The sequence below is a fragment of the Eutrigla gurnardus genome, assembly GCF_963514095.1.
Source record: "Eutrigla gurnardus genome assembly, chromosome: 9".
Classification (NCBI taxonomy): Eukaryota; Metazoa; Chordata; class Actinopteri; order Perciformes; family Triglidae; genus Eutrigla; species Eutrigla gurnardus.
The window spans coordinates 14,435,590-14,445,173 of NC_139923.1; positions in this window are offsets into that span (position 1 = coordinate 14,435,590).

Consider the following 9,584-nt stretch of genomic DNA (forward strand, 5'->3'; position numbering starts at 1 on the left):
CATAACCAAATGTTTTTATTTATTGATCTATATTCCAAATGTATATATTTGTATTTAAATGTACTAATATTCATTTTGTCCTTTATCTACTTAAGGATTTATTTTTAACCATATTAATTAATTAATTATAGGCTTCTGTTACAAGGTACTTGATCAGATCCCTTTGTTTTTAGTTAAATACTTGCTACAGACATGCTGCAACAACAAATTAATACTTAAAATATAAACAATTTAAATGAAACACTTTCCAAACAAAAATGCGCTCAAAAATCTAAGGTTTAATGTGGTTAAAGCAAGAAATTCAGTAAATAAGTCTGCAATGATCTATGAATGAATGTTGGAAATTCTTACAGTAGCCTACTGTATGCTGTCCACTGCTGCTGCTTTATGCTGTATAAAACAGCATCTTCAGTTCACAAACTCCCTGTAGGCAACACAACTGATATGTTCATAAATCTGGAGCCTCTGAAGTGCAGCTGTTCACTTTATTTATATCTCAATAAAACAACACCAGGGTGTGACAGTATAACCATGCAGACATCAAATGACATCAAAACACAGACTGGTTGGTTATTAACTCGTTATTGGGCTTTTTTTTAAAGGATACTTCTGGTTACCTCTTGCTTGCTAAACAATGACCTAACATGATTGAACAACTGACATGATGGACTGAATAATAATGAGTTATAATGAGTGTAATAATAGTGTAACCGGATGATATATGGCATCTATTCATTTCAGTTCTTTGGTGTCTTCGTTAGTCTGTTTTGCGACAGGTATGGCGATCGCCGCAGGTGTGACACGCCCCTTTCCGGCACCTGTAGTGCCGCCGCGGTCTTGGCCGCTAATGCGGGGTGGTTTATATACCCCCCAGTTATTTAGTCTCTCTCTCTCTTCTGCCGAAGCGGGTGCTGCGTGTTGGCAGCTCCGCTGAGCCATCGTATCCCGGCGTCTGTGCGGTGTTCCGCAGGTATGTAGCGCAGTCTCATGATGTGACGAGGTAATAAGATGCTGCGCTGACGGTCCTTTGTTGTAGGTTGGCGCGGTGGGCCGGGATGGTGTGGGTGTGTGTGTCCCCCTGTCCGGTTAGCTGCCGCTGCTGCCGCCGTAGCTGCTAACAGCTATAAGCGCTGATGCGTGCTCGACGCAGGTAACCCGTGCTATGAGCTAAGTGCTATTTTTGTCTGCTAGTGTGTTTAGGTGTTGTCACTAACGATTGCTTTTGTTTTTGAAGCTTGTCTGGCATTGGGCTGCTTTGTGCCCTGCCTTGCCTCCAAACTCTTGCCTCTAATGCCTAGCCTCTCTTTTTACTAGCCTTGCTCTGTGTATTTAGCCTTTTTTATTAGCCGTGCTTTGTTTAATTAGCGTTGCTCTGTTTAGTCGTAACTAGTCGCGTAACTTGCGTAAGTATAACCAGTCGCGTTGCTCTGCGTACTTGGCTGTGACCAGTCGCGCTGCTCTTGTCGCATAGACGCTATTTGAAGCTACTGGAGTTCAATCTTGTTCGTTCAGATCTGACTGTGAGTTGTCAGTGGGAGGTAAAGGGAAAGTATTGCAGCAGTGACCTCTGCTGGAGCTAGCTGTTTATCGGCCCCCTTCCTCTTAGCTGGAACGCTACGGATGGGTGTAAGTGGAACCCCATATTTTGTCTGACATTAAAGAAAAGAACTATATAAATGTTTTAGAGATAACTTAATAAAAATTGTTTATTGCGAGAAATAAAGATTGTTAACTTATACATCATACGTGCCTGTATTCATTTGTGTGCGGACCTGTGTATGGGATGTTTTCGGGAAACCCTCTCTGAGATATTAAAGTTAAAGGAGTATACTCTTTAGGTGAAAGTCCGAAGGTGGCGTTGTCGGTGTTATATAGATTCTCTAGATCTGCTGCTCAGTTAGACAGGGCCAAGTGCACGCCGCGGCGGCGACGGGCCACATTCTTGGCTCGGCAGGATCACGGCCACAATAGTATAATGAGTGTGAGTGCACCCTGAGAGGTTCCATAAGAGTGTACCTGCTGGGGATGAGTCCCAGACAGCCTTGGCCCAATTCATCTCCTGATCACAAGTAATTCAAATCTGCCATTTTTGATGAAAATGACATATGACTGTGAAATATTTTGGCAAGAATGTAGATTTATGTCAGTGTAAATGTAAACTTTTTGTTAATAGTGTAACTGTCAAGTCAAGGTGTGTTTAGTTTAAAAAGCGTGTTCTTTTAGACTGATGAGGAATTACTCCAGATCTTTTGAACACTAGTTGCTCTTATATTGACAATGGATAAGTACGACTTTATTATTACAAAACTTAATAAAAGGACAAACTATAGGAACTTTTGTAACACATCTCTACACCGGGTCTACTGGTCTCAAGGAGTTCGTCACAAATATGCATTTATTCAAATATGCATTAAATCAATGAGTACTGACAGTGGCATAAGGTAGTTATGATGAGCCCCAGTGCAAGCAACTCAACTCGGTCTCACCAAATGACATAACAACTTGTAAGTCATTTAGTGTGCAATTCTAACGCCATTCCTGGTTTTTGCATGTCATTTTACACCACATTTGACCCTGCTGACCAACTGCAGTGTAAACATATACACAAGTAATATGCTATTGAGGATGCAATGAAGCGTAAAGATGGGAAAGACTACTTATGGCAGGTAGGTAGTACACCAAACTCTACATACCAGAGCCACTGGAGACGGCCAAAAAAAGACTCACAGCTCTGGCTACTCGCCTGAAGAGGGACACTAGAGACATAGAAGCGAGGAGAATAAAGAGGATGTTTTCCACAGAACCATCCAAAGTGTACTCCCAGTGGCAGAGTAATAGCATGAGAATGGACCCACCCAGAGCTGAGGCTGAATAATACTGGAGAAACATATGCGAGAAGGATGTAACACATAGCACCAGTGCTCCGTGGCTAATGGATCTGAGAGCAGACCACTGCAACCTCCCAGAACAAGACCCAGTAACCATCATGATGGCAGACATAAAAAAAAGAGTGTCATGTATGAAGAGTTGGACATCCCAAGGGCTTGATATGAATCACATCTACTGGCTAAATAAACTAACTGCCAGACATGAAGGCCGGCAGCACAAATGAACCAGCTACTGATGGATGGTACCCACCCAGAGTAGTTAACCCAATATTGGACAGTCCTGATAAGAAAGGACCCCCAGAAGGGAGCAGTTCTTTCCAACTACCTGCCAATGACCTGTCTCTGCACAACATGGAAGCTTCTGTCAGGCATCATTGCGTCTAAGATGAGTAGGCACTTGAATCAATAGATGAGCAGGGCATGGAAAGGAGTTGGTAGTAACACCAGAGGAGCCAAACACCAGTTTCTGGTTGATAGTATTGACAGCAGTCACTCGAGCCTGTAAGACCAGACACACCTGTGCTCGGCCTGGATTGATTACAAGAAAGCCCAAGGAGTTGCTTGGTATATGCTACTGTTCTTCATAGACTTGAACCCCCTCAGATCACCACTAAGAGTGGCTCAGATACCGGTTCCAAAGTTGAGTAACCATCAGCCTCAGCATCAAGCTGTATGCCAGGAATGCGTGTGACATCAACTCACTGATCCACATCACCAGGATCTACAGCAACAACATCGGAATATCATTTGGGTGAGCCAAGTGTGAAGGGATGGTATCCAAGAGAGGCATGATGATCACAACTGAAGGGATTGAATTACCAGAAGGAAACATACCAGATGTACCTTGGACCTTGGAGTCCCGCAAGCAAATGGAAACCATGAAGATTATTATTATTAAGAGGCTGCAAAGAAATACGCCACACCAAAATACCTACATAGAGTAAGATAAGTCCTGAAAATTCAGCTAAACGGTAAGAACAAGAACAACAACAAGATCTGAACCCTCAATACGCATGCACTGCCAGTCATCAGATACCCCACTGGTATCACAACATGGCCAAAGGAAGAGATAAAAGCAATTGATATAAAGACAAAATAGCTCCTCACCATGCATGGAGGGTTTCAACCCAAGTAAGATCCTGTGGGACTTCCAGATTCAGACTGATAAACTGGTGATGGCTAACCAACTGGACAATGGTGTGGTGGACAAATAACAGAAGACAGCAGTAGTGATAGATGTTACCATCCCAAGTGACAGCAACGTCAGGAAGAAGGAACATGAGAAACTTGAAAATGTCAAGGGCTGTAAGATGAGCGAAAAAAAGACATGGAGAGTAAAGGCATCACTGGCACTGCTGGTAATTTGAACACTCTGGGCTGTAACTCCCAAACTGGAACAGTGGCTCCAGCAGACCCAAGGAACATCTCAGATCTTTGTCCAGAAAAGCGCAGTCCTAGCAACAGCTACAATTTTGTGCAGAATCCGCAGGCTCCCAGGGCTCTGGTAGAAGACCCAAGCTGAAAGGAGGAAACATAAGACCGCTCATAGGACGAATGGGGAATTTATTCGATGCAGTATAGCAAGCCACATCATGCCTGAGGCACAAAGACATTGAGGGACATGTCCAGTAGCAGGGTCATCGGGACGTTCGGGACATTTCCCGAATGTGGGCCGAACTGGCTGGCGGTCATATTTTAATTTCAGATGTCCGTTACAATCATGGACATATTAAAACAGGTGACGGTACGGCCCTCAGCTGCAACACTGGCCTGGCTTTCAAATCCGCAGACAGCCTTAAACGGAGCTCTGGCCCGGCAGTCAGACTGGGCCAGTTTAATACTGTCAATTTACAATATTGCCCTCTACAATATCCGCAGGATTCGGACCTTCCTCACAAAGGATGCAACGCAGCTCTTGGTCCAAGCACTGGTCATCTCCCGCCTTGACTACTGCAACTCTCTCCTGGCCGGACTCCCGGCCTATGCGATTAAACCATTGCAGCGTATCCAGAACGCTGCAGCACGCCTTATCTTCAATCTACCCAAATTCTCCCACGTGACCCCCCTCCTCCGTGACCTCCACTGGCTCCCTGTTGCAGCACGCATCCAATTCAAGACGATGACACTGGCCTTCAGGGCCATCAATGGAACGGCACCTGCCTACCTTCAAACACTGGTCAAACCTCATGCCCCGAAGCGAGCACTTCGCTCCTCTACTTCAGCTGGCCGGCTGGTACCACCTTCGCTGAAATCAAACAAATGTCGCTCAGCAAAGTCCAGACTCTTCTCTGTTCTGGCGCCTCAGTGGTGGAACGAACTCCCGACCAATGTCAGGACAGCAGAGTCATTTGCCATCTTCCGAAAAAGGCTCAAGACTCACCTGTTCAGACTTCACCTCGACTCTACATAGCATGACCCACTAACACCCTCCCTCGACACCCCCCCCCCCCCCCCCCCCCCCCGCAAAAAAAAAAAAAAAAACCTTACCTATAGCACTCAGATCGTAGCACTGTTGCTCTTGAAGTACTACTTTACTCAGATGAGGACCTAACACTTGTTCTATTTTTAGCTCTTACTGCATCGGCAATGATACGTCGTGGTTTCTTTGTTTCCTTCTTTTGACAAATGTACTTATTGTAAGTCGCTTTGGACAAAAGCGTCTGCTAAATGACCTAAATGTAAATGTAAATGTAAATTTAGAGGAGGGATGTGAATGAGGGATGATATACTGTGTTTTTCGAATCATCTGATTTATACAAAGATCGAGTTTTGGTTCTCACTTCACTTCACACAAATTCAAAATAAGTTTGTTACTGCTGATCCAATCTACAAACAACTTCAACTCCTGATCTAGATTGCATTCAAATAATTCATCATTGCTTCTGATAAATATATTGTGGAGTCATCAGCATACACTGAGATCATCATGTTTCTCAAGGCAACTTCCTCGAGGCACTCCATTTTTCACATGTTTAACATTTACACATGATGACATTATTATTATTATTATTTACATTATTTGCTATGTCCAGAACTTGGACTGTATATTTAGGCCCCCTCAGTACTGACTCGCTAAAAACATGATAGCACTCGGCCTCAGGTAGTCACGTATAAGGTGATGTCGGTGAGCTACTTCTGACAGACACACTCATGGGAGCAGTGCAGCACACTAGAACATCGGCCTGGAATATATTTTACAGACTGAATTAAACAAAGTGACACTGTTGAAACTTAGCGTAAGCCACGTACCTCGATAAGGGAAAGCAGGAATATCAGGCAGCAGAAGCAGCAGCAGCAGCAACAGAAGAGAAAGAGACCTACAGGTATTTATTTCAAGGGGACTGAAAACGTATATCATCATTTAACAGAAGTGGGCATGAGAGGTCGACTTAACATGCCAGTTACAAAAATGATAAGTAATATTCATAAACAATGGGGAATGGAGATCTGAAAGGGTCTATAATGAACTAAATCAGGCTGAAGGTCTACTGAATATAATGGTAATTGATGAATGACAGAAAATGAGAAGAGGAAGAATAAATGAATGTGACAGAAACTCATTGTTAAACTCATAAAATACTGATACCGATTTTAAAGTGCATCACACTGTACATCACCATTTGGGCATATCAGATAACTCAAACAGAAAATATAATGCAAAGATAACACAAACTGCAAACTTGCAAACAGACATGTACATGTGGATTATGGTCAGAAGTCAAAATGAAATAGGTATACTGCTATATAAAATGTTGCATTTGACACTGCAAAGAAAAAAAAACAACTCAATTGTCTTGCTGGCATCATGCATGTTTTACACAAATGCCTTTTCATGTACTGACATGTCAGATTTTACTTATGTTAGCAGATGGGTGTGAAATCATACACATGGAAAACCCCCGGAAAAAGTATTTGCTGTGTATGGCCTCGGCGCCTCGCTACCTAGTTCTCTGACACGCTTGTGAACCTGCATAACATGAGCTGCAGAGTGCAAAATCGTGGTACCATCAGTCATTCCCCGGCTTCCGTTGATCCTATAGTACTCTTCTTATGGTAAGGATGGCTTCTGAGCCAGGCAAACGGCAATGCTGTGGTTTTGTTCATTACTTTTACCACTGATATGATTAGTAATATAACCAACAGTACTGCTTTTCCTGCTCCTGCTTTCACTACTTTCTAATTTTACTGTGCTGACATCAGCTATTATTTCACATCGGCACATTACAGCTATTAACCTCTCATACTGCTGCTGTTTGACAATCAATTTCATGGTAATGTTTACTGTAGTGTTGCTTGTGGTCATCTGAACCCTTCCATACTGGTCACATTAGCTAAATACATCATCAACCTCATATAGTATAGATACAACAATGGCCATTGTTACAACTATGCCATACGACTACTTTGAATATAGGCTTAAATATTTAGTGTGACACATGTCTTTCAAGTACAGATACCACCGCTACTACAGCTGAAAGTTAAAGCTTTTACTCCTGAAACTGATGTTATGTGTCTGGACAATTGTCACTTCAACCAATCAACAGGTTGGCTAACAATTTGTTAGCCAACCTGTCGATTTCATCATATAGATCACCATCTTGTGACCTCTCACATTGTAGACCTCTCACAAGACTGAACCCACTATCATACTATGTTAACCATCACACTTTCTCCAACCCTCATACCCTCATCACAGCTAGTGACAACAAAACTGTGTGCATCGCCGGCCAGCCAATGCTCTGTGGCTATAGGGGAAAAATCATAGAATGGATGTCAATTGGGAAAACAGATTGCCCACTTTTATTGTTTTGAATGGTGCATTTGGCTAACAGCTATCAGCTAACGGAACTACATAGCTGACTGCATTGTTGCCGCTCAGCCAGAGACAGTTATTCTGTGCCTTTACATTTGGCAACAACCTCACGTTTACATGCATATTGATGGATAAATAGACTCGAAATCTAAATAAAAACTTAGAGTTGTGGTTACGACCATGAGAAGGAGACATGCGAGTGAAAGACAAGCCTGATACACGTGTGGTCTGGACGGGTGGTTAGGCAGTTGTGGGTTGTGTTAATTCAATCACACAATGCAGCAGTGGCGGTTGAAGACAAACCTGGCGGAGATCTACAGTCTTCTGAGAGTACCTTTCTAGTTGACGATAAAGATGTTTAATTTCATATAGAATCACCAGACTTAGCGGTGGCCAAAAAAATCTGACCACAGTAAGAATACAGTCTTTGTCTCTAATGGTTGAGGTGCTGTTATGCAAAGACCTAACAGCTAATGTTCCTCAGGAGGAGTGTGATGAACAACAGACTGTGTTTGTACAGGGGAGGTGCCTAAACTAATTCAGGGTGCTGATAACAACTATGGCGCTCTGTAAGGTTGAAAAAGTTTCCTCTACACAATCATGGACGTGACTGACGTTTCCTCACGAGGGAATAATCAGATCGCTCAGTGCATTTGTGATCATTATTCAGTGTGTAAGTAGCGCACACCACTTTATATTCCACATTTTTAACGTCAAACCACGTGTTATGGCAGGTGACAGTTTTTGTCGATTCATTCCGGTCGAGGTTGGCCCAAGATTATACATTGAAACATAATATTTACATATGTTTAATGTTCGAGTGAGTCATATAACATGTTAAAACAGAACCCGGCACTATAATGCAATTGGACTCAGAGCAGTGGGCACAATGTCTATCTTTGATCAAGCTCTTTTTTGAATCTTAATAGGGGTCCTGTTACTGTACAGCGATACGCCTGGTGGGACTGGGAGCGCGGGGCGTCCGAGCCAGACACTGTTTCAATCACACGGCAAGGCTGGAATTGGAGGAGATGTGTTCCTCTGAATCTAAAAAGTGGTGTGCAATCAAGTCAAGAGCTCCCCCTTACACACACACACACACGCACACACACACACACACACACACACACATATTCCAGTTGGCAATCCAATCCAGCGTAGTGTTGTTGGCTGTAGTCAGGAAGTGCTAATGAAGTTATTAATGATATTCATGTGTGCAGTGGCGTGCAAGCAGGGACTGGGCCTCCATTGGCCAGCTGGTAGATCTGTCTCAACTTTAGTTGATGGTGATTAATAAAGTGGGGAAGGAAAGAAAGGCTTTCACCCTGAGCTTTGTTAAAAGTTAAATATGCAGCAGAGAAATTCTGCAGACAAGCACATGATGCAGGCAAAGAGTGACATCAAATGGTCCCTTCGGCATTAAGGGAAATGGTGCATATGTGTAAGAGATTAAGGGTAAATCTCCTGACACATTTTGATTGCACTAGATGGTTGTTTGGACAGCAGCGAGTGAAAGGAATGAACCATGTGGAATTTTGAACAAAAACTAAATGCAGACACACATTCTAATGCAAGGTGACTAACAGATACACAAATATAATGTATCACCACTTTTCACCTGATCACACACTGGTCTTGTCCACAGTGTTATAATTTTCCATTATCACAGCGATAATTATGACCCGTGAGTTGCTCCCGCAAAGATGGCAGCAATTAAGATGGCGGATGGACTGGGGGGGGACAGTGAGACCTGTCTCCATGCAGGCCGGTCCACTGGTTCCACTACTAGGGGTTGTTGAAAGAAAGGACCTCCTTCCCTGCTGCCTCAAAACTTGTCCAATATCTCCCTCTGCTGGGTGTCCACATTGCTCAGGATTGAGGCG